Genomic DNA, 26,804 nt, shown 5'->3' on the forward strand with positions numbered 1-26,804 from the left:
TCTCTTTATACCTAGGCATGCATATCTTTATACTAGGGTTAAACAGTACAAGTATATCTTATAATTTACTTTTGTCTAGAGCTTAGAGCAATATTGAGTCGAATTATCTTGTATTCATAGGTATTCACTAAATCTTATATTCAATTTTCAAAAACCACAAAGAAAAAAATAAGCCAAACATCATTTCACATGATGCTGAAGATTGCAGGCTAGGGATAGGGAGATAGAGCACACAGATTGGGAAGAAAGGCCTAGATTGGAAGGAAAGGCCTTAATCTGATTGTGGTATAATATTGAAACTTAAAGGCAGATTGAAAATTGGAGTGATAGACTTATGCCATGAAAAATAATTCAAAGATATTGTATAACTAGGTGCTGGACAGCAGTTAGTGTGTGTCAGGTGTCGAGTTCCCGCTGCTGCACAGGGGGAATCTCAAACCATGTCCTCTGCGGTCTCCCATTCTTCCTGAGCCACAGAAGAGCCTGCTCAGCAGAGATGTCAGTACCAGCGTCTTTCTCAGGCTGATGCTGAGCGTCTGGTTACTGATGCCATCCCATGCTCAGCTATTGTAACCAGCATTAATCAGCAGTGAGCAGACGCTCTAGGAACTAAGTCCTGCTTTTTGTCTATGAGCATGGTGGGGTGTCACATGCTCAGGTCCTGAAGTGGCTCTGATTGGACCACTGGGAAAGTCCTGGAAGGACGCAGCTATAAAAGGTTTGCATGGCCACTCGGCCATGCGCAAGTATAAATCTAAAATCGTGTATGTGTGGATGTGTGTATGCAATCTGATGAAAGCTCCTAATTGATCCCCTTCCCTAGCGTTGTTGACTGAGTGTGGGTGATTGAAGTTATCTAGCACCAGATTGTGCCATCTAGCACAAGGCACAACAGTACTGCATCTAAAGCAGTGTCCGTAAGAGTGGCGCTGTTGGCAAATAGTGAACTTTCATGGCCCAAGCTTAGGGTGGTTAGTGGCATTTGCCAGAGCGGCACTGTAGGCACAAAGTGTGGTAAATCTTTAGTTTAGTTTCTCTTTGGCACCGCAGTTGTGGCGCTGAACGCTAGTGAGTCTTGAGGGACTCTAACCCTGTGTCCTTGGGGCAGGGTCCTGTGACCAAAACACTAGCATTCACTCTGCGGTGTTGCAGCCCTGTGATGCAACAGGGTTTGCCTCCTACATACCGGGTGAATTTAACCTGCTTATGTTCATGTTATAGCACCATATACTGTCCGCCATTAATAAGCAGGAGGTGTCATCTCTGCACAGTGGACCCCGAGCTGCGAACGCACATATACAGTATCCTCAATATTATTTGGTGCGTTCCACCAGCCCTAACAGTGTGACTGTGAATTTATGGATTTATGATTTAATGCAATAACAGCACCTTAATATATATTTTTTAAAATTATTCACACATTGCAAACACTTGCAGTTTATTATCCCTGTGTGCCAATTTTCTAATTTTGCTACAAAATCGAATATCCTGGAACCAGGAGTGCATGTTATATACAGTTGTTGTAGCTGTTTGCGTTCTGACCCAATGTCAGACATGACAGATCACCAGTGAGGCCAAATCAGGAGGTTACTCCCGTCATTTACAAGTGCGCTTGGAGAAAAGGAAATCCCACACAGATTGGGAGGAAAGTCACTTTATCTGATGTAATGAAGCAACAGGCAGTATTTTATACCATTTACAACAAATGTAATTCTCAATGTAATTCATGTGGCCCTCCCCCCTGTTACCCCGAGTCATACTGACCTTTAATTCCCACGTACCCAGAACATGCTGTTTGCTGACCACTGTAAACATATAAGATAATAAGTATAAAATCCTTGAAGAGTAGACTACACTACCAGACTAGAGCGTCATAAGAATACATTCTAGCAATTCTAGCAATTAAAGGCAAAGACAATTAAAGGTAAAACATTAGCCCTTCTATATCAATTTCCCCCTTTTGTAAATGGTATAACCTCTGCCACATGGTCAGTTGATGACCACAAAGGAGCTACTGTCTCATGGGTCTAGTACCCACAAGGGGGCTTTCTACCTGCTTTGCGCATCCACCCTCAGTGTGGACACTCACTTCCTCAGTTAGCAGTGGTTATCCGGGGTCTATGATACACTATGGATGGCACAGCCATAGATTCCTTCCTTAACCCTTTTCTGTCATTGGACATACTATTCCGTCCATGTGGGGTGGGCCTTAATTCCCAAGGACGGAATAGTACGTCCAGCACGATCGGACGTTCTCACGGGGGGAGCGTGGCGGATCGCGGCCAGGTGTCAGCTGCCTATCACAGCTGACATCCAGCACTATGTGCCAGGAGCAGTCACGGACCACCCCCAGCACATTAACCCCCGACACACCGGCAGTATAGGGAAGCATCGCGCAGGGAGGGGACTCCCTGCGGGCTTCAATGAGACCCCCACAGCAATGCAATGTGATCGCGTTGCTGCGAGGGTCTCTTACCTTCGTTCCTCGCTGCAGGCCCGGATCCAAAATGGCCGTGGCATCCGGGTCCTGCAGGGATGGAGGTGACTTACCAAGTGCCTGCTAGGAGCAGGCGCTTGGTAAGCCTGCAGCGCTGTAAGTCAGATCGCTGATCTGACAGAGTGCTGTGCAAACTGTCAGATCAGTGATCTGTGATGTCCCCCGCTGGGACAAAGTAAAACAGTAAAAAAAAATGTCCACATGTGTACAAAAAAAAAAAAAAAAAATTCCTAAATAAAGAAAAAAAAATATTATTCCCATAAATACATTTCATTATCTAAATAAAAAAACAATAAAAGTACACATATTTAGTATCGCCACGTCCATAACGACCCAACCTATAAAAATGTCCCACTAGTTAACCCCTTCAGTAAACACCGTAAGAAAAAAAAAACGAGGCAAAAAACAGTGCTTTATTATCATACAGCCGAACAAAAAGTAGAATAACACTCGATCAAAAAGACGGATATAAATAACCATAGTACCGCTGAAAACGTCATTTTGTCCTGCAAAAAACGAGCTGCCATACAGCATCATCAGCAAAAAAATAAAAAAGTTATAGTCCTCAGAATAAAGCGATGCAAAAATAATTATTTTTTCTATAAAATAGTTTTTATCGTATAAAAGCGCCAAAACACAAAAAAATGATATAAATGAGGTAGCGCTGTAATCGTACTGACCCGAAGAATAAAACTGCTTTATCAATTTTACCAAACGCGGAACGGTATAAACGCCTCCCCCAAAAGAATTTCATGAATAGCTCGTGTTTGGTCATTCTGCCTCACAAAAATCGGAATAAAAAGCGATCAAAAAATGTCACGTGCCCGAAAATGTTACCAATAAAAATGTCAACTCGTCCCGCAAAAAACAAGACGTTGAATGACTCTGTGGACTCAAATATGGAAAAATTATAGCTCTCAAAATGTGGTAACGCAAAAAATATATATTTATTTAAATAAAAAGCGTCTTTCAATGTGTGACGGCTGCCAATCATAAAAATCCGCTAAAAATCTATAAAAGTAAATCAAAACCCCCCTTCATCACCCCCTTTGTTAGGGAAAAATTAAAAAAATTAAAAAAATGTATTTATTTGGATTTTCCCATTTAGGGCTAGGGTTAGGGTTAGGGCTAGGGTTAGGGCTAAGGTTAAGGTTAGGGCTAGGGTTAGGGTTAGGGCTAGGGCAAGGGTTATGGCTTGGGTTAGGGCTAGGGTTAGCGTTAGGGCTAGGGTTACGGTTAGGGTTAGGGCTAGGGTTAGGGTTGGGGCTAGGGTTAATGCTACAGTTAGGGTTGGGGCAAAAGTTAGGGTTAGGGTTTGGATTACATTTACGGTTGGGAATAGGGTAGGGATTAGGGTTAGGGGTGTGTCTGGGTTAGAGGTGTGGTTAGGGTTACCATTGGGATTAGGGTTAGGGGTGTGTTTGGATTAGGGTTTCAGTTATAATTGGAAAGTTTACACTGTTTAGGCACATCAGGGGCTCTCTAAACGAGACATGGCATCCGATCTCAATTCCAGCCAATTCTGCGTTGAAAAAGTAAAACAGTGCTCCTTCCCTTCCAAGCTCTCCCGTGTGCCCAAACAGGGGTTTATCCCAACATATGGGGTATCAGCATGCTCAGGACAAATTGAACAACAACTTTTGGGGTCCAATTTCTCCTGTTACCCTTGGGAAAATACAAAACTGGGGGCTAAAATATAATTTTTGTGGGAAAAAAAGATTTTTATTTTCACGGCTCTGCGTTATAAACTGTAGTGAAACACTTGGGGGCTCAAAGTTCTCACAACACATCTAGATAAGTTCCTTGAGGGGTCTAGTTTCCAATATGGGGTCACTTGTGGGGGGTTTCGATGTTTAGGCACATCAGTGTCTCTCCAAACGCAACATGGCGTCCCATCTCAATTCCTGTCAATTTTGCATTGAAAAGTCAAATGGCGCTCCTTCGCTTCCGAGCTCTGTCATGCGCCCAAACAGTGGTTTACCCCCACATATGGGTATCAGCGTACTCAGGGAAAATTGTACAACAACTTTTGTGGTCCAATTTATTTTCTTACCCTTGGGAAAATAAAAAATTGGTGGCAAAAAGATAATTTTTTTTAAAAAATATAATTTTTTATTTTTATGGTTCTGCATTATAAACTTCTGTGAAGCACTTGGTGGGTCAAAGTGCTCACCACACCTCTAGATAAGTTCCTCAGGGGGTCTACTTTCCAAAATGGTGTCACTTGTGGGGGTTTCAATGTTTAGGCACATCAGTGGCTCTCCAAACGCAACATGGCGTCCCATCTCAATTCCAGTCGATTTTGCATTGAAAAGTCAAATGGCGCTCCTTCGCTTCCGAGCTCTGTCATGCACCCAAACAGTGGTTTACCCCCACATATGGGGTATCGGCGTACTCAGAACAAATTGTACAACAACTTTTGGGGTCCATTTTTTCCTGTTACCCTTGGTAAAATAAAACAAATTGGAGCTGAAGTACATTTTTGTGAAAAAAAGTTAAATGTTCATTTTTATTTAAACATTCCAAAAATTCATGTGAAACACCTGAAGGGTTAATAAACTTCTTGAATGTGGTTTTGAGCACCTTGAGGGATGCAGTTTTTAGAATGGTGTCACACTTGGATATTTTCTATCATATACACCCCTCAAAATGACTTCAAATGAGATGTGGTCCCTAAAAAAAATGGTGTTGTAAATATGGGAAATTGCTGGTCAAATTTTAACCCTTATAACTCCCTAACAAAAAAAATGTGGTTTCAAAACTGTGCTGATGTAAAGTAGACATGTGGTAATTGTTACTTATTAAGTATTTTGTGTGACATATCTCTGTGATTTAGTTGCATAAAAATTCAAAGTTGAAAAATTGTGAAATTTTTAAAATTTTCGCCAAATTTCTGTTTTTTTCACAAATAAACGCAGGTAATATCAAATAAATTTTACGACTATCATGAAGTACAATATGTCACGAGAAAACAATGTCAGAATCACCAGGATCGGTTAAAGCGTTCCAGAGTTATAACCTCTGTGTAACTCAGGGACAGTGTTCAGAATTGTAAAAATTGGCCTGGTCATTTACATGCAATCCACCCTTGGGGGTAAAGGGTTTAAACATACACTATTCAATATCTTATGTAACGCATATAATAGTGCTTTTACAGCTGCATAAAACAATATACAAAACAACTAAATTTGCATACAAGTCTGTACAATGCCAAAAATCCATCCTGCTAGTCCACTAAACCAATTGGCTGGATTTAAAAAGGAGTCTCTGTATTGTATTATTATCATTAAGAACCTCAAGGAACCTAGAAAATCTGAGTCCAAATCTCATTGTGTATGCAGTATGATGTTAATACCTTCCTTGGCTCCAGAGTTAAGGCGAAATACAGCATAGTCCTTGAAGATACTGGGCTGTTTGTACAGATCCAACAGTCCAACAGTTTTTGTCCCTCCACATCCTTTATAAGAAGAGCATGATGTTGAATAAGTTTGTTGTCCCTCTCAACAAACTTTTAAAAGTTTATCCAGTGTCTCTGTAGAGTGCAATAATCTTACCACTGCCATCAAGGTGATTAGGAGAACAGTCATTCTGCTGGTAAAAAGATATTTTTGCAGTGACTGGCATGGATCCAGGGGGCTTTCCATCAAGTTTCACTGAGGTGAATGTGGACAGCTGGACTTTAAACCCGGCCGTCAAACCGTGGATGTAGGCTCCTTCTCACGTGTCTGTGTATGACCACCCAATCACCTGGATTCAGCTGATGTACGTCTGCACTGGCATTAGGATCTGGAATAGATGAGAACACGTTTATGCACCACATTAAGTCTTTTCTGCAAAGACTGGACATAGGCTGTCATAGCACCGTGTTGCATTTGTAGCACCTGTGGGAAGTACAGATCAGTGTTTGGTGCATTACCAAACAGGACTTCAAAAGGAGATAAGCCTGTCTTTCTATTTAGAATTTGTCTGACCGAAAAGAGTGTGAGAGGCAAGCACTCTACCCAGCTCTTTCCTGTGTTTGTGTGTTTGCCATGGCCTTTGAATTTTCAGTTTGTGTCCCGTTTAGTCTTTCCACTTCCCCACTACTTTGTGGTCGACATGGTGTATGATATGCTTGCTGTACTCCCAGGGCCTGCATGACTTCCCTCATTATTTCTCCTGTGAAATGTGTGCCCCTATCGCTTTCTATGGTTTCTGGGACTCCTGCAGATCAGTACTTTCATCAGTTTATCTGCAGTCGTTTTAGCATTTGCACATTTTACCGGATAGTCTTCCAGCGAACCAGAGAAGGGATCTACACATACTAGGACATTTTTCATACACTCCAACCTGGGTAGTTATATGTAGTCAGTCTGCAGTCTCTAAAATGGTAGAGAGGCCTGAGTGTTGCTTTCTTAGGGACTTTTACTGTTTTACCTGGGTTGTGCTGTGCACAGATGAGGCATGACTGTACAAGTTTCGCGGCTGCGTAACTGAAACCAGGAGCGATCCAGAAGGCATTTAACATGGTACACATGTGACATTTTGAGGTGTGAGTGGGACCATGTGCTGCTTGCGCCATGATTGGGAACAGGGACCTTGGTATATACAATTTATCCTTATTCTCCCATAATCCATTCAAGTTCAGCTCAGCTCCCATTCTCCCTCAGTGTTCCTTCTCTGTTTGGGCAGCTGGAGTAATTTCAGGACATCTAGGCTCAGTGTGGCTGGAATACGCTGACTCCCCGCCACTGTCCACTGCTCCCTAAGCCGCCTTGCTGCTACTTCAGCAGCCTTGTCTGCCTTTCTGTTGCCCTCTACCTCCACAGAGTCACCGTTTGTGTGTGCTTTCACCTTGATTATGCCAACTAAGAGTGGTAACATCAATGCCTCCAATAATTGTTTCACCAGCTCTGCATTTTTAATAGGCTTACCGGCTGATGTAAGAAACAGTCTGCTTCTCCAGATAGGGCCATAATCATGGGATACCTGCAGTGGCTCTACATGCCTCAGTGAGTGCCTTCAACTCTGCCTCTTGCACCGACATGTGAGAAGGGAGTGGTTCAGCTCAGATTACCTCATGTGAGGATACTACTGCATATCCAGTGTAGAGTTGCCCATCCTGGTGGTATCTGGAGCCATCTACAAAAAATAAAAACCTCAAAATATGCATTAGGAACAGGTTTTTTTCATGACCATATGTAAAACCCACTGTCTCCTGACTCATCAGTTCCTATGTAGTCATGTTTGTGCGTCATGTCAAAGTACTTATCTTCACCTGCCAACACCACCTCCAATTCCCCCTTTTCTGAATCCACAGGCAGATGAGTAGCTGGATTCAGAACATTATATCTTTTGAAGGTGACATATCCAGGAATTAGTATTAAAGCACATTCAAGTCTGAGCTGTCTAGCCATAGACAGGTGTTTTGGTTGAACTTGTGTGAGTATGGCATTAATGTGATATGGGGAACAAATTGTCAAAGGAAAAAGTGTGATCTCACATGCCTAGCAATAATACAGCAGCACTTACAGCACAGACACACGCAGGAGACCCTCTAATCACTGGGTCTAACTATGCTGAGTAGTAATCGCTGATCATAGTTTGGAATGCCTAAGGCCGGGGCTGACACAATAATCAGTTTGAGAGAATGGATGGAATCAATTGCTTCTTGGGTGAGATTGTAGGGGTCTGATGACAAGCAGTCATAGGGTGGTTGCATCATTTGTGAAGCAGACCTTATTCAACGTCTACAGTAGGTCACCATCACGTGTTTCTCGACGCAAGCAGTGAATAGCCAGGCCTTTCCCCGGGAAGGAACAACCACGGGAAGGGCAGCATCCTATGAAGGAAAGCCACCTATGCCAAGCATGGTATCCATCCACAGACAGCTGTTTCGGGGTTTTTGCCCCTCATCAGTGTGGAGTAGGAATCTGGCTATTAGGAGCAGTGCCTAGTAAAAAGGCTATAAAGGCACAGATGATTGGCCTCGGGGAGACCAAAACATCCAACACCGCGGAGACACCATCACGTGTTTCTCAACGCAGTGATTCCAGAACACTGCCCTCATCCCTTATGGGAAAAATGCAAATGCATGTAAAGAAGCTGCAGAGACACCATCACGTGTTTCTCGACGCAAGCAGTGAATAGCCAGGCCTTTCCCCGGGAAGGAACAACCACGGGAAGGGCAGCATCCTATGAAGGAAAGCCACCTATGCCATGCATGGTATCCATCCACAGACAGCTGTTTCGGGGTTTTTGCCCCTCGAGAAACACGTGATGGTGTCTCCGCAGCTTCTTTACATGCATTTGCATATTTCCCATAAGGGATGGGGGCAGTGTTCTGGAATCACTGCGTTGAGAAACACGTGATGGTGTCTCCGCGGTGTTGGATGTTTTGGTCTCCCCGAGGCCAATCATCTGTGCCTTTATAGCCTTTTTACTAGGCACTGCTCCTAATAGCCAGATTCCTACTCCACACTGATGAGGGGCAAAAACCCCGAAACAGCTGTCTGTGGATGGATACCATGCTTGGCATAGGTGGCTTTCCTTCATAGGATGCTGCCCTTCCCGTGGTTGTTCGTTCCCGGGGAAAGGCCTGGCTATTCACTGCTTGCGTCGAGAAACACGTGATGGTGTCTCCGCAGCTTCTTTACAGGCATTTGCATATTTCCCATAAGGGATGGGGGCAGTGTTCTGGAATCACTGCGTTGAGAAACACGTGATGGTGTCTCCGCGGTGTTGGATGTTTTGGTCTCCCTGAGGCCAATCATCTGTGCCTTTATAGCCTTTTTACTAGGCACTGCTCCTAATAGCCAGATTCCTACTCCACACTGATGAGGGGCAAAAACCCCGAAACAGCTGTCTGTGGATGGATACCATGCTTGGCATAGGTGGCTTTCCTTCATAGGATGCTGCCCTTCCCGGGGAAAGGCCTGGCTATTCACTGCTTGCGTCGAGAAATACGTGATGGTGTCTCCGCAGCTTCTTTACATGCATTTGCATATTTCCCATAAGGGATGGGGGCAGTGTTCTGGAATCACTGCGTTGAGAAACACGTGATGGTGTCTCCGCGGTGTTGGATGTTTTGGTCTCCCCGAGGCCAATCATCTGTGCCATTATAGCCTTTTTACTAGGCACTGCTCCTAATAGCCAGATTCCTACTCCACACTGATGAGGGGCAAAAACCCCGAAACAGCTGTCTGGAGTGAGGTTTTCTGGAGCAATCCAGACCCTTTTGCAGAGAATTCTGTTTTTTTCTGTGGTCGTTTGTACCGACAGCTTTGAAGATGAGTTATGTGAGGAACACCATCCGAGTGACGTTGGAGCCATCTATCCGGGCAAGGAACAGCGTGGTCTTTATTGTTCGTGACCTTATTGAGGAAAAGGCTGGAGGAAAGCGAGAAAACATCTTTAGTATCAATGAGTTCCCTAATCAAGGTAACTACGACATTACTTTTATGTCAGAGCATTATTGCCTGAACATCTATGAGTGGTTCCGGAATCATGCTAGAGATCCCTGTTTGAAGGGAGTGAAATGTGAACCACTGTTTGATCTTCAGGAAAGGCAGGTGACTATCACTGTCTATAACCCCTTTACTGAACCTGCATTGTTGGAGAGCTTCCTCTCACAGTATTGTGACTTTGTTTCAAAGGGAGAGAAGCAAGTGAACTGCTTAGGAATCTTTAATTGTCGATACAAGTATCGTGTAAGGTTCAGAAGAGATCCTGGCAGTGTGGGTGGGTTCAGACACCCTCCGGCGAACTTCTCTGTGGCAGGGCATAGGGGTTTCCTGACGTACCCTGGGCAGCCTCTGTTTTGCAGGAGATGTTTCTCTTTTGGACATGTCCAGGCAGACTGCCAGAAGGGGCAGTGTTGCCGAAACTGCAAGAAGGAGGGGCATATGGCTGGTGATTGCCCGATGGCTAAGACCTGTGATGTGTGTGGTAGTAGTGACCACATATATAAGGATTGTCCGCAGAGAGCGCCTAGACGCTCAGAGAGTGAATGGAGAGAGGAGGAGGAGAGAAGGAGGAGGTTGGCGATTATCAGAAAGGAATCTGAAAGAATGGAGAGAGAGGAAAGGAGGGAGAGGGAGAAGGAGAGGGAAAGATGCTCTGTGACTCCAGATGACATTGTGCTAGCACCCCGTGGTGCTATGAGTGATGCACAGAAGGAAGATAAGGAGTTTTGGCTGGCGGCAAAAAAAGTAGAGAAGGGGTTTAAGAAGAAGGAAGAAGATCAGGAAGAAGATGAGGAAGAAGATGATGACTCTACTGTGCCTGAAATGTTTTCTCTTGAGGAAGCAATGGATGCAACGGAGGAAGACGTGCGCATTTCTGAAGCTGAGAGCCCTGTGCTCCCCTCAGATCCTCAGAATATTGGAGGGCTTTCTTCAGATGAGGACAGGGGTGGGAATAAGTGTCAGAGGGAGGAGGATGGGGAAAGTGATGAGGCATGCAGTAGTATGCCTAAGAGAAAAATTGGGCCGGCTATAAAAAGATGGAGTGATCACGAAGGGGCTAGTGGTTCAGAGACTTGCTGTTCAGTCCGAATGGCAGAGGAGGACAATGGTGATACTGGGTAAAATGAAAGCTCAGTGGATCTGTTGTTTTTTTTCTCTCCTTTCTGTGAGTCTTGACCTTTGTCAAGGGCTTTTTGTGTAATGTGTGTAGTTTTGTGGTAATTTTTGCATTGTTTTTTGTTTTTATAGTATGGGTTTTTCTATAGTTTCTCAAAATGTGAGAGTTTTTAAGAAAGCGAGGAGGAGAGCAGCAATTCTTGATTTTTTAGCTATGCAGAGTGCATCTATTTTTTGTTTGCAAGAATGTGGGATTGTGGATGGTGTGAAAGGGGATGAGTGGTCTTATGGTGCGTCTGTATGGTCTGGTAGTGCAAATAATAGAAATGATGGTGTGGGTATTTTAGTTAAGGGGCAGGAGGTGGTTTTGAATAATTATTTGGTGGTGGAGGTGGGGAGGTGTATCTTAGCAAATTTTGAATATAAAAATGCTAAGTTTTGTGTTATCAATATTTATGCGCCAGTAGAAAAAAATGAGCGTAATTTATTATTTGAAAAAGTGAAGCTTTTTGTTCCAGGAAGAGTGCCTGTGGTGATTGTGGGTGATATGAATTGTGATGTGGGGGGAGTGAATGTGGATGTGTCTGGAAAAGTTCTGCTGGAGTTAGTTACTGACTTTGATTTGAGTGATATGCAGCGTGTGTGTAAGGTTAACCCTTTGTTAGATACCTTTTTTTCTGATAGTGGAAGAGCACAGTCCAGGTTGGATTATTGTTTTATTTCTAAAAATATTATTCCTGTTGGATATAAGCAGGATAGGGTCATTTTTTCGGACCATGTTTGTGTGTTGTGCGAGTTAGATATTAATGTTAGTGGTGTGTTTGGAAAGGGTTTGTGGAAATTAAATGTGAAATTGTTGGAAAATGAAGCTGTGAGGAAGGAGTATGTGAGAAAGTATGAACAGTGGTGTAAAAGTAAGGAAAGTTTTGGGAATGTTTGTGAGTGGTGGGATTGGGTTAAGAGGCAGACAAAAAAGTTTTTTAAAAGTGTGGGGTATGAATTTGCGGCAATTAAGAGTGAAAAGTTTGTTAAGTTGAATGTCCGTTTATGTTTATTGTATAAATTGAGGGAAGGAGGAATGGAGGTGGAGGAGGGGATAAAAAAGGTTAAAAAAGAAATTAATGAGTTTTTGGAGGAGAAAGGGAAGAGTATTATTTTTAGGGCAAAAATTGATAGAATGGAGCAAGATGAAAGGTGTTCAAGGTTTTTCTTCAAAAAGGTTTTTGGGAAAAAGCAGAGTATGAGTGTTTTGAATGCAGAGGATGGAAGAGAGGTAAGTGGGGAGGATATGTGTGAACATGTGGCTAAGTTTTATGAGGAGCTGTATGCAGTGAAGTGGAGGGATGAGGCTTTGGAGGAGGATGTACTAAGTGTATTAGAAAATAAATTGAGTGAGATGGAGAGAGAGAGAGTGATGGGTGAGGTGACAGGTGATGAGGTATGGAAGGTAATGAATAGCATGGCGGTAAATAAGACTCCAGGAGAGGATGGTCTTCCTATAGAGTTTTATAGGGTGAAGTGGCATGTGATTGGTAAGGATTTTGTGGATGTGTGTAAGTATATGTGGTCTAGTATGGAGGTGGCTGAGAGTATGCGTGCAGGGATGGTTGTGTTAATACCTAAAAAAGGAGATTTGAAGAGTTTAAAAAATTGGAGACCGATAACGTTGTTGAATTGCGATTATAAGATCTATGCGAAAGTAATGGCGAATAGGATGCGTGATGTGATAGAGAGTGTGATTGGGGATGAACAGTGTTGTGCAGTGCATGGGAGACGTATACATGAGTGTGTGTGTATGTAGAGAGATTGTTTGTGGGACTGTATGAGTCGGAAGAAGAGTGTATTTGTTTTGAGTTTGGACTTTGAAAAGGCGTATGATCGGTTATCACATAGTTTTTTGTTCCGGGTATTATTGAGAATAGGGTTTCCGCCTGATTTTGTTTGGAGGGTGAGGAGCTTATATAAAGACATTTATAGTTGTGTTTTGATGAATGGTTCTGTGGGTAGAAGAGTAAATGTTTTTTCAGGTGTGCGACAAGGTTGTCCTTTGTCTCCTGTGGTTTTTATTTGTGCGATTGAACCGTTGCTTTGTATGTTGAGGAAAGATGAAGTGATTAGAGGTGTACAAGTGCCAGGAGGTGGAGGGAGGGAATGGAAGGTTAGTGCTTATATGGATGACGTGTGTGTGTTGTGTGATTCAGAGTATTCTGTGAGGCGGGTGAAGTTATTAGCGTCTATTTTTTGTGGTGCGTCAGCATTTAAGGTGAATTGGGAGAAGAGTGAGTGTAAGGTTTTTAGGGGAGGGGTTTTAAGTAAGGATGTAGGAGTGAATGAGGTGACTGGGTCTATTAAGGTTTTGGGGGTGAAATTTTCAGAGAGTTTGGATGGGAAAGAAAGTTGGGATGATGCGAAAGGAAAGGTTGAGCGGAAGTTATGTTTTTGGAAGATGAGAAGTCGTTCGTTTTTTGGAAAAATCTTAGTTATTAAAAGTGTGATTTTGCCTATTTTCTTATATATTGCAGTGGTCTTTCCGCCGGGGTATATGTGTATGAGGGGGTTAAATAGGATTCTGTTTGTGTTTTTGTGGAATTCTAGAATGGAGAGGGCTAGGAGGGAGGTTTTGGTGAAACGTTTAGAAAAAGGTGGGTTGGGTTTTCCAAACCTTGAGGTGTTTTTTGGTGTAAATATTGTGGTTTTTGTGTTGAGGGTGATTAGGATGGATGGCAAGTTTTCTTGTCTGTGTAGGTTTTTGTTTGGGGCATATTTATTTCGTTTGAAGTGGCGAGAGAGGGATCTGAGGTATCCGGTTGCTTTTGACATGCCTAGATGGTATGTGTGGGTTTATAAATTTTTGGTGAAGTATGAGTTGTGTGATGTGGATGTTAGGTTGTTGAGTAATAAGAAGGCTGTGTATAGGATGATTGAATGTAGAGAGACAGAGTGTGGAATAAACATGGTTAGAGGGAATGATATAGAAAAAGTATGGAACAAAGTGTGGTTAGACGGTATGACGAATAGGCAGAGTGAGATTGTGTGGCAGTCTTTGCATGGAGTGTTACCAGTTAGAGAATTTCAGAAGAATCGTGGGTTGGGTAGAAATGATATGTGTCCGAGAGGTGGGTGTGGTGGAAGGGAAAGTGTAATACATGTGTTTTGGAATTGTCATTATGCTAGGGAGGTGATTGGAAGAATGGGACCATTGTGTAAAGAATTGTGTGGTGTGAGCTTGTTATCATTCGAGTTGTTCATGTTTGGCTTGGGAATGTGTGATGGAGTGAAGGAGAGAGTGTTGTGGTTAATAGTTGCATGTATAAAGGAAGTATTATGGGATGTGAGGAATGTGTATGTTTTTAAGAGAAAGGAAATTGTAGTAAAGAATAGTTTAAAAGTGATTTTGGGGAAGATGTATGTGTGTTTTCTATGGGATAAAAGAAGAAGGGGGGAGGTGGATGCCGAAGGGATTTGGAAGGTGAAGAAGTGGAGATACCTTGTAAATATGTCTTGACTTGTTTTTTCTGATGTTGTAGTGAACTGAAATTTTCCGATGATGATGGGAACAGCTTTTGTGTTTTGGATTTGACGCAGCTGTTTGGGATTTTTCTTTGGTCTTGGATTTCTGGACCGTGGATTTTCCCATCTGAGGGAAGAAAAGAAAAAAAAAGAAACAGCTGTCTGTGGATGGATACCATGCTTGGCATAGGTGGCTTTCCTTCATAGGATGCTGCCCTTCCCGTGGTTGTTCCTTCCCGGGGAAAGGCCTGGCTATTCACTGCTTGCGTCGAGAAACACGTGATGGTGTCTCCGCAGCTTCTTTACATGCATTTGCATATTTCCCATAAGGGATGGGGGCAGTGTTCTGGAATCACTGCGTTGAGAAACACGTGATGGTGTCTCCGCGGTGTTGGATGTTTTGGTCTCCCCGAGGCCAATCATCTGTGCCTTTACAGTAGGTCACCAACCCTAGGAAAGTGCGTAGATGCTGGTGGACCTGGGCAAAGGGAGATTTTGAATTGCCTGTTTTCTGTCTTCAGTCAGGTGTCTTGTACCTTCAACAATACAATGTCCTAAAAATGTCACTTTTTGTTTGCAATACTGTAATTTGTCACGTGAGACTTTGCAACCCTTTTCTGCCAAAAAGCATAGCAAAGAAACTGTTGCTTCTTTGCAGGACATCTGGTGCGGGCAGCAGAGCAGGAGGTCATCCACGTACTGTAATAGAGCAATCTGTAGATGAGGTGAAGAATGCATTTGCCATATCAGTTATTGTGAAACATTTTGACGTCGCTGGGATCTGTGACAATATTGTGTCTGTATTAGGGACAAATGAAGTCACATTCTCTGTAACATCATTAATAGCCCTTAAGTCATGAGTCATGACTAGAGTTGAGCGACTTTTACTTTTTTAGGAGTGAGTCGGGTTTCGAGAAACCCGACTTTTTCAAAAGTCGGGTCTGGTGAAATCGGCCGATTATTGCGAAAAGTCGGAGGCTAACCGAAACACGAAACCCAATGCAAGTCAATGGGGAATCAAAGTCAACAGTGAGTTTATAATAATATTTAGGCATTGAAAACAGGGGGTCATTTGGCTAAAGTTGTGGGGGGGTAGGGCTGGCTCAAGATTTTTGTGGGCCCAGGAAATGTGGAATACGTCATGGCGGTGGAGCAGGTAAGTATTTCAACTTTGCAAGTGCTGTGATCCTGAGCAAGCAGGGGGGCCCACTCGTTGGCACTTGGCACTGGCACAGCGCCTCTCGTAGTGCGGCGGTGTGTTTGAGGGCGGGTGGCGCCTCCCACTGCCAGAGACACTTTTGCGTACTATGAGGGGCCCTGTGCCAGTGACGTCGCCAACAAGTATGTCCCCCCACCTGATGAAGGAACCTGCACTTTCATCTGCACCTTCCTCTTTGTCCCCGTGTAAGGTGGTATAGTATGCGAGAAGGGGAACCTGACTTTCAGCAGGGTCAGATTCAGGCTGTGTAGAGTGAAAGGGGAATTTAGTGGTCTGGGTAAATAAACCAGCAGACTCATCTAGCAGTGGCTGGGCAATGGGCAGGATGAGGAGGAAACACAGATATAGGCCCAAATAATAAAGTAGGCTAAATGCAGTTCAAAATTGGTAACAGGATTAAACAGGCGGCATAGCTTTGTTGAGTGGAGGACAACTGTAATGAGTGGTGCAGACACAGTTAGTAGGCCCAAAATAAAAAAGTAGGCTAAAAGTAATTCAAAATTGGTAACAGGACTAAACAGGCGGCATTGCTTTGTTCAGTGGAGGACAACTGTAATGAGTGGCGCAGACACGGTTAGTAGGCCCAAATACAAAAATAGGCTAAAAGCAGTTCAAAATTGGTAACAGGACTAAATAGGCGGCATAGCTAGGTGCTGGGGTGGGCTCCTCTGCTGAGTAGCAGACAGTGGTAGTAGGCACAAAGTATTAACTGATCTAAATGGAGGCCAGGGCCCCTCTATATTTTAACCATCATCTATCATTCCAACAAATTTGTATTGGCAGTGCCATTGAAGGATTTAACGGCACAGACTACACAGTGGTGGAGCAGGGAGAGTTAAGCATTGCAAGTGGTAGAGCACTGTTCGAGCTGGGGGGAACACTTTCTCGTGGGCGGCGGTATGGGCACAGTGCCCCTCATATTACGACGGTGTGTCTGACGTTGGTTGTGCACCACCACCGTCAGAGACACTTCATTGTACTATGAGGGACCCAGTGCCAGTGACGTCGCCCAAGAGTGGGTGCACCCACCTGTCCAGGCAAACAGCACTCGCACGGGTGCTTGCGCCAGGTGGTGACCACGGCCCTGTGGGGGGAGTCAGCCCATTTAGGGAGGTATAAAAATGACCTATGGTGGACATTCAGCAGCTGCAAATGGCGGAAGTCAGTAAGAGGAGGCCAAAAGCAAGACATTTTTCAGGCAAGCTATGTGTCCGCAGGAGAAAGTGGGGCAAAATAATTTGAAATCCATGATTGGTTCGAATTAATGAAGGTTAGATCATCAACATTCTGGGTAGCCAGATGTGTCCTATTTCGGTCAGTATTGAACCAGCAGCACTGAAGACTCTTTCTGATAGCACACTAGAAGCAGGGCAAGCAAGCTCCTATAATGCATATTCTGCCAATTCAGGCCAGGTGTCTATTTTAGATGCCAAAGGGGAATGACCTGTGAGGGAGAACATCGATAAGGGAGGAAAAGTAGTTTGTAACCATACTGGACAAATGCTGTCTCCTGTTACTTTGAATCGATGCAGCACTACCTGTCATGTCAGAGGTCATTGCGATATCACTCCACAACCTGGTCATAAAACCCCTCTGTCCAACGCCACTTTTGTGCACCTCTAACACCTCTGCCATGTTGCCCCCTACAGCTCGTGTGAGAACCATCACCACCGCTGTGTGCTGGGAATGTGCCTGAACCAAATGGTCTACAAGAGTTGGTTGTTTGGTAGCCAAAATTTGCTCAAGGTTCTCATGTGGTATGATATTTTGTAATTTTCCTGTATAACGTGGATCCAGGAGGCAGGCCAACCAGTAATCGTCATCGGTCATCATTTTGATAATGCGGGGGTCCCTTTTTAGGATACGCAAGGCATACTCAGCCATGTGGGCCAATGTTCCAGGTGTCAATTCACTGCTTGTGCTGGGTTGGGGAGCACTTTCTTGCAAATCAACATCACTTGTGTCCAGCAAAAACCCTGTACCTTACCTTGCAATGCCACCAGTTTCTATTGCCCCCTGTGAAGCATCCTCCTCCCATAAATATTCATCCCCATCATCCTCCTCCTCCTCCTCTTCATCCGTCACCTCGTCCAGGAGAGTTCCCTGAGCAGACAATGGCTTACTGTCATCAAGGCTTCCCTCCTCCTCGGCTGCAGACACCAGCTCCTTAATGTGCGTCAAACTTTGCATTAGCAGAAGCATTAGTGGGATGTTCATGCTTTTGATGGCATCGTCTGCACTTACCAGCTGTGTGCATTCCTCAAAACACTGAAGGACTTGACAGAGGTCTTGGAGCTTCGACCACTGCACACCAGAAAACTCCATGTCTGCCATCCAACTGCCTGCCCGTGTGTGTATGTGTATCTTCCTACAAATTAATTACAGCACGCCTCTGTTCGCACAGCCTCTGAACCATGTGCAGTGTGGAGTTCCACCTTGTTGCAATGTCAAGTATTAGGCGGTGCTGATGATTCAGCTATCGCTGATGGTTCAGCATACGGCTGGTGTGTACGGGCGACCGGTGGATGTGCGAGCAAAGTCTTCACACCTGCAGGAGCAGAGCTGGTAACTCTGGATAATCTTTGGGGGACACTGCACCACCAGGTTCAAGGTGTGAGCCAGGCAAGGTATGAGTTTAAGTTCTGAAAGGGCTATGGCAGCCATAAAATTCCTTCCGTTATCACTGACTACCTTGCCTGCCTCAAGATGTACACTGCCCAGCCATGACTGAGTTTGTTGCTGCAAATACTCGGCAAGTACTTCCACGGTATGTTTGATGTCGCCCAAACACTTCATTTCTAACACAGCCTGCTGACTCTTACCACTAGCTGTTCGATAATGGGACACCTCGTGTGCAACACTGGCAGATGCGGATGGAGTGGTCATGCGACTGTGCTCTGTGGATAGAGGAGGAGGAGGTGTGGCAAACGCCTACAGCCAACTGTTTCCTAGACCGTGGGCTAGGTAGAACTGTCCCACTATGGCTGTCCCCTGTGAACCCTGCATCCACCACATTAACCCAGTGTGCCATGATGGACACGTAATGTCCCTGGCCTTGCCTACTGGTCCATGCATCTGTTGTGAGGTGCACCTTTCTACTGACTGATTGCCTCGGTGCATGGTAAATGCGGTCTTTGACATGCTGGTGGAGGGCTGGGATGACTTTTCTTGCAAAGAAGTGTTGACTGGGTAGGTCATAACGTGGTACTGCGTTGACCATCAGGGCTTTGAAAGCTTCGCTTTCAACCAACTGGTAGGGCATCATCTCTAACAAGATTGGTCTTGCAATGTGGGTGTTCAAACCCTGTGTATGCGGATGAGAGGATGAGTACTTTCTTTTCCTAACGAGAGTCTCTTGTAGGGTGAGCTGGACTGGAGAGATGCATATGGTGGAACTAGCGGTGGTGGTGGACATGGCGGATTGAAAGAGGTTTGGTGATGGTATTCTCGATGTTGGCCTACATACAGTGTTTCCATATCAATAACCTTGTGATTCCATGACTGCTTTGGCCTTGCGACGATACCTCCACATTTGCTGCTGGTGGTGTCCTAACCGGTGGTCTTACAGTGAGGGAAGCAATGTAGTGTTGCTGACTACCTTCATTCTGAGCAGGTGCACCAACGGTACGGGACATTTGGTAGTTAGTCCAGGCTTGCAAGTGCATGCTGGTTAAATGTCCAAGCATGCACGTTGTATTTAAATTTTGAAGATTCTTCCTTCTGCTAAAGGTCTTTGAGCATTTCTTACAGATAATTTTTGACTGATCATTCGGATCTTGGTTAAAAAATTGCCACACTGCACTCTTCCTACTATGGAATACCTTTTAGGGCATTGCACGCTGTGCTACTTTCACCGGATGGCCACGCTGTCCTAAAACTGTTTTTGAAAAATGTCTTTGGCCTGATACAGGCCTGCCAGATGACAGCTGTTGCGATGTAGATGGCGGCTGCAGATCATCTTCTTCCGCTTCTGAGCTACTGGCAATGGCACCCTCTTCCCCAATGGCTGCCAATCTGGGTCAACAACTGGGTCCTCTGTGTCACCTGACGCATCCTTCACTTTTGGTTTGGATGAAGGACACAAGGAAATGTCTTGTTCCAGACCGGGAGCATACACTGACGACTCGATGCTTTTATATTTGGAACTTTCTGAAGAGGAGGCGAAAGAGCTAGAGACTGGGTCAGCAAGGAAAGCCAAAACTTTTTCCTGCTGCTCCGGCTTTAAAAGCCGTTTTCCTACTCCCAAATAAGGGAGCCATGGAGGCCTTGTGTAGCCAGACGATGACGCTGGCTCAACACTTCCAGCCTTAGGTGCTATTGTGCTTTTGCCACAAGATGCAGCACCACCACCATCAGTACCAGCTTGCAACCACCGCCCACGGCCCCTTCCACCTGACTTCCTCACTTTTTGGAAAATGTAACCACAATAACAACTGTTATATGGTACTGTAAAACAAGGTAGAAGGTGTATATAAACGTGTGAGATTTTAAATCTCCCTTTTTTGGGGGGAAACTGAACAAAAAAACAGGCCCTGTGCAAAACACAACACAATGTAAGTGGCTGAAAGTGGCTGGCTGATATACCACAAACTAACAGGACAGAAGTATATCCACTTGTGAGAATTTGAATCTCCCCTTTTTTGGGGGGAGACTGAACCACAACTTAGGCCCAGTGTATATAACAACACAATCTAAGTTTCAGAAAGTGGCTGGCTGATGTACGACAAACTAACAGGAGAGAAGTATATCCACTTTTTGAGAATTTGAATCTCCCTCTTTTTTGGGGGATACTGAACAACAACTTAGGCTCAGTGTATATAACAACACTATCTAAGTGGCAGAAGGTGGCTGGCTGATATACCACAAACTAACAGGACAGAAGTATATCCACTTTGTGAGAATTTGAATCTCCCTTTTTTTTGGGGAGACTGAAACACTACTTAGGCCCAGTGTAAATAACAACGCTATCTAAGTGGCAGAAAGTGGCTGGCTGGTATACAACAAACTAACAGGACAGAAATATATCCACTTTGTGATAATTTGAATCTCCCTTTTTTTGGGGGAGACTGAAACACTACTTAGGCCCAGTGTAAATAACAACGCTATCTAAGTGGCAGAAAGTGGCTGGCTGGTATACAACAAACTAACAGGACAGAAATATATCCACTTTGTGATAATTTGAATCTCCCTTTTTTTGGGGAGACTGAACAAAAAATCAGGCCCTGTGAAAAAAACCCACAATTAAAGTGGCTGAAAGTGGCTGGCTGATATACGAAAAACTAACAGGACATAAGTATATCCACTTGTGAGAATTTGAATCTCCCTTTTTTATTGGGAGGCCGAACCACAACTTAGGCCTAGTGTATATAACAACTTAATCTAAGTGGCAGAAAGTGGCTGGCTGATATACGACAAACTAACAGGAGAGAAGTATATCCACTTTGTGAGAATTTGAATCTCACTTTTTTGGGGGGAGACAACCAAAACTCATGCCCAGTGTATAAAGCAACACAATGTAAGTGGCAGAAAGTGGCTGGAAGATATATGAAAAAATAGAAGGCCTGGAGTACAATTTCAATCTCCCTACAATGATCTCAGGAAAAGTATGGCAGCAATAAAAAGGACTGTTGCACACAAAAGTGTGGACAAATAAACAAGATAACTGTGCAGAAAGGAGCAACAGGATTTTTGCTTTTAAAAAAGCAGTTGGTTTGCACATCGGCATGCAAACAGCAATGCAGCTATAAGGGAGCCTTATAAGGCAGCCTAATAAGCTACAGAGCTGATGCACAAAAATATAGCCTCCACTGTTTCTGCAAACAAATGGTGATGTTGGACAGTGGAAATTGCTACAGCACAAGCAGTTTTGGGGCTTAATCTTCCCTCCCTAACTATATCCCTTCTTCTGATGAAGCTGCGGCAACCTCTCCCCATGCTACGATCGGCAGAAGTAAGATGGCAGTCGGCGTGTATACCCCTTTATAGCCCCTGTGATGCCGCAGAAAGCAAGCCAATCACTGTCATGCCCTTATTTAAGCGGGTGGGGACCGAGACCTATGTCATTACGCTGCCCACACTCTGCGTCCTCCTTCATTGGCTGAAAAATGGATCTGAAAGCGACTTTGGCGAGAACATCGCCGACCTCATGGCCGATCCCACACTAGGATCGGGTCGGGTTTCATGAAACCCGACTTTGCCGAAAGTCGGTGATTTTTTAATTTGTCCGGTCTGTTTCGCTCAACCCTTGTCATGACCCATTCTGTAAGTGTCAGGGGAACGCTTGGGTCCTTTTTTTCTTATATGGTATACAAAGCGGTGCTGCGGGGGGAAGATCCTTACACCTGAGCCCCTGCCTTAACATATTCTTTAATATCTCTGCTCAAGGCCATTGATTTGGCTAGGCTTAAAGCGGTATTGTTTTAACCAAAGAGGAGTGGTTCCTTCTTTGAATTTTATCATGACAGGGGGAATGGGCAGCCAACCCACATCAGTTCCCCCCTTTCCCAAATGGTGTCTGGCACCTGACTCATTTCCATGTCCTCAGGTGTCAGGTGTTAGTTTCACTGCTTTTGTCATATACATCATTGCTGCAATCTTACACAAGTGTTTATATGAAAGGGGACTTGTGACTGTAATACCCTCAGGAGAGTACTGTATAGTGGCCTAGCCAGCACTCAACACATCTGCTCCCAGCAAAATCATAGGGGTATTGTCACTAACAATAAGTTTTGTAAGCACCTCTTGGCTGTCATGTAATTTTAGTCTTATTTGTTTAGTCATTAGGGCTTTTGTCACTTGTCCCTCTACCCCCACATATTCCACAGTCTCGTTAGTAATTATGTCTGGCATTATCAAGTCTTTGTGTACCATAGTCATGGCTGCCCCAGTATCAATAAAAAAATTTGCCTCTTTTCCTCCCGGCATAGTTATGGTGGTCATCAAGGCAGGACCAGGTCTGGTGGGGACAAGAACAAGGCACACATTTGTCACTGGGTTGCCAGTTTCCTAGTCTGAAGATGAAGGAGGTGGAAGATTCGTCTGCTTAGTCTCCTTTGTAGGGTTTTTACAGTGGTTGGCACAGCACCCATTTTCTCCACAATTCTAGCACTTCACTGATTCTAAGTCCTTAAGTCCCTTACTACGTCTCCACTGTTTTCCTTGTGCTCCAGTATACATGGCAGGTTGTCTTATTGTAGAAGGCCCGGATGTGTTAGGCCTCTAACCTACTACATCAGCAGTGCAGTTGGCAACCTCCTCTGTTGATCCTCAATTTGCTATATATCAATCACTCAACTTGAAGCAGCTGAGTCTTTTTACCAATCTTTCAATCACACTGATAAACAAAATATATTTCACAAATTTCCTCTAAAATAGGCTTAGTTCTTTTTCCTGTTTAGTACAGTATGGCTGCTTTAAACAAACCACAGATCTCCCAGCGTGTACCACACCAAGGACAGAATATTCAGAGAACACATTTACCCCTCCCATCGGGCACTCAGCAGAGATAAGAATTCACAGCATCACTCCACACAGAAGGAGAAAGCAATTGCGCAGTGGTAACATTTACCCCCCCCCCCATCAGAATTTTAGAAATTTAGTGTCTTTCACACAGAAACAGAATTCAGCAGTTCTCAGACTTAATTTCTACAAAACTTTCATCCTCTGGGAATCAAAAACAGTTTTGCTATACGGGCAGATCACTGCATGATTTGAATATGCGGATTCTGACCGCGTCCGGTCAAAACACATATAGAAACCTATCCAATGTCAAACCATATATAACATGAGTTTCACTGAATCTCAGTTGTAAATTAAAAATATCCACAACTCATACGTCCTGGACCCTCAGCAACAATTTAATAAGTAATGATACTTTTGTGATGATTCATTCATACATGCTCATTCAGGGATTTGTCCATTTTTTTTCCTTTTCAGTTGATTTTTACAAGAAGAGAATCAAAATCCTTTATCTCAATCACTCCACCTAATTCAGCTCAAATTGAGTTGAATAATGTCTTCCGTCACATACAGAGGACCACACCTAACGGAATCCCTCATCAATCATGGATTTATTTATTTATCTCTTATGCTCAATTATTCACCTCGAATGTCATGTCATTCAGAGGTTCTCATAGACTTACATACAAGATTCACACAGCCTGCATATTTTGCACTTTGGAATTAACACAACTTATGTAACTACAGCAGTGTTCACTGATACTCTGAGACCACCAAGGCCATAACAATAGAAACCATGGCCCTATACAAAATACAGCTTCATATTATGTACTGCCAATCCAAAATGACCAAAATAACAACACTGCACAGAGTCTATCCCAGCTCTGTACTACACAGTACACAACCAGTTAGTATATTGACATATATTACAGATAACAATTATTATCTTATTACTCTATAATTCAACTCTCATACGGACATAAACAGACAAAAAACAAAGCTCACTGGTGATGTAAGTTCTTTGAACCATGTTCGCAGCCTTTACCCAGAGATACTGTATGGGGAGATCCAGAGGAGAGACTGCAAGTGCAAAACAAATTGTAAGAATAAAATTTCTCACCTTGCTGCAGCTGGGTTTTGCATGTCCAATCTCCCAGGAAGCTCCCACATATGGATTCTGAATAGGCTGGTTACCACAGTCCCTGTTCGGGCGCCAAAACTGTTGCAGCTGTTTGCATTCTGACCCAAATGTCAGACATGCCAAATCACCAGTGAGGCCAAATCAGGAGCTTACGCCTGTCATTTACAAGCACACTTGGAGAAAAAGGAAGTCTGCCAAAATGAATAAAAGCCAAATTCCTTCTGGGAAAGCATCTTGTGGACAGATGAGACCAAGATAGAGCTAATTTTTACTGTTTAAATAAATCAGAATGAGGCCTAAAAAGAAAATAACACAATACCTACAGTCAAATATGGTAGAGATTCAAAGATGTTTTGGGGTTGTTTTCAACCCTTTGCCACTGAGTTCCTTGGCTGTGTGCAAGGCATCATAAAATCTGAAAATTACCAAAGGATTTGGGGTTTCAATACAGTGCCCAGTGTCAGAAAGCTGGGTTTGTGTCCAGAAATGATTGAAACAAAGTGATGGAGAATTGTTAAGTTTTCAGCAATGAGTCTGGATCTGAATCCCATAGACCTGTGGAGATATATTAAAATTGCTGCTGGGAGAAGAACATTTTCAAATATGGGATACCTGGAGCAGTTTGCAAAAGAAGACTGGTCCAAAATATGAATTGAGAGGTAAGAAGATTGTTGATGGTTATAGGAAGCGATTGATTGCAGATATTTATTCCAAAGGGTGTGCAATCAAATATTAAGATGAAAGTGGCAACAATTTTGTCTGACCCATTTTTGAGGTTTTGTGTGAAATTAATCATTTGCAACCAGTGCCATGCCAAGATCAGCACGGGCCTGACCATTTAAAGCCAAACCACCACCAGCATGATCAGTCACATGTCACTCAATGGTCTGAATGCCAGCACTACTAGTGGGTGACACCACTGCCTCTTTACCTGTGCTAGATGCTTTCCAATCTCCTGTCCATGACACAGGCGCAGATGCCTCCCACTCTGCACTTGTCCTTGCACATACTGACTCACTATCTTAAGGCACTTCCAAAAACTTGTCCCAGCACAGTTTTCAGCTGTCCCTATCCATGGCCTTGTGTCAAAGGAGAAATTTTTAGCCACCCACCCTAACTCCCAAAAGCTAAACAGGCACATTTTAAGGTTGCTTGCCATGGAAATGTTACCATTTAGGCTTGTTGACATGGAGGATCTCTCCTGACTCATGGTGACAACCATTCCTCTGTACTCGGTCCCCAGTCGCCATTTATTCTCCAATGTGGCAATCCAGCCATATACCAGCACATGTCGAGAAACATCATCCGTGCTCTTACCCAAACGTGGTCATTGGGATTGTCCACTTAATCACCAATACATGGACAAGTGCTTTTGGACAGGGATGCTATCTTTCACACATGGCATACTGGGTGAACATTGTGGATGCTGGAGTTGAGTCCCACTCTAGCAAGGCACAGGTGCCCCAATTGTCAAAGATTGCTTGCCCTTCTTCAGAGTTTCCTCCACATTAAACATAAGTTTCTGCATCCATTCCTGCTCTTACCCCTCCTCCATCTCTGATTTGTTATCTCAGAACACGTTGTCCACATAAACCGGAAGCTTGAAGCTTTGCATCACCGCTAAAAGCAAACTGGCTGAAGCTAATTTGTGTTGAGGATAAACCAGACAACACGGCAGAGTTACTTAAAGGTATAATAGACCAGAAAGATCTGTAGTTTTAGCTGCTGAACCTCAAGCCAGGCATGGTCATGGGAGATAATAGGCATAATTTGGTGGTGAGTGTGAAATTTGGCAAGCATACACAAACTTGATGCTTGGCCCACATTCTAAACTTAGTAGTTCAGTGGTTTCTGAAAACTTACCCAGATTTGCCAGAGCTTCTGCTCAAGGTACTTCACGTAAGCACTAGGGTTGAGCGAAATGGATCGGTCATTTTCATAAGTCGCCGACTTTTGGCAAAGTCGGGTTTCATGAAACCCGACCCGAACCCTGTGTGGGGTCGGCCATGCAGTATGCGACCTTCGCACCAAAGTCGCGTTTCATATGATGAATTCAGCGCCATTTCTCAGCCAATGAAGGAGGACGTAGAGTGTGGGCAGCGTGATGACATAGTTCTTGGTCCCCACCATCTTAGAGAAGGGCATGGCAGTGATTGGCTTGCTTTCTGCGGCGTCACAGGGGCTATAAAGGGGCGTGCACGCCGACCACCATCTTACTGCTGCTGATCTGAGCATATGGAGAGGTTGCAACCGCTTCATCAGAAGCAGGGATAGCGTTAGGCAGAGAATATAGACCCCCAAACCGCTTGTGCTGTAGCGATTTCCACTGTCCAACACCACCTTTTCCTTGCAGGGACAGTGGAGGCTAGATTTCAGTGCATCAGCTCTGTAGCTTATTAGGCTGCCTTATATGGCTCC

The sequence above is a fragment of the Ranitomeya imitator genome, chromosome 1 (genome assembly GCF_032444005.1).
Source record: "Ranitomeya imitator isolate aRanImi1 chromosome 1, aRanImi1.pri, whole genome shotgun sequence".
Taxonomy (NCBI): domain Eukaryota; kingdom Metazoa; phylum Chordata; class Amphibia; order Anura; family Dendrobatidae; genus Ranitomeya; species Ranitomeya imitator.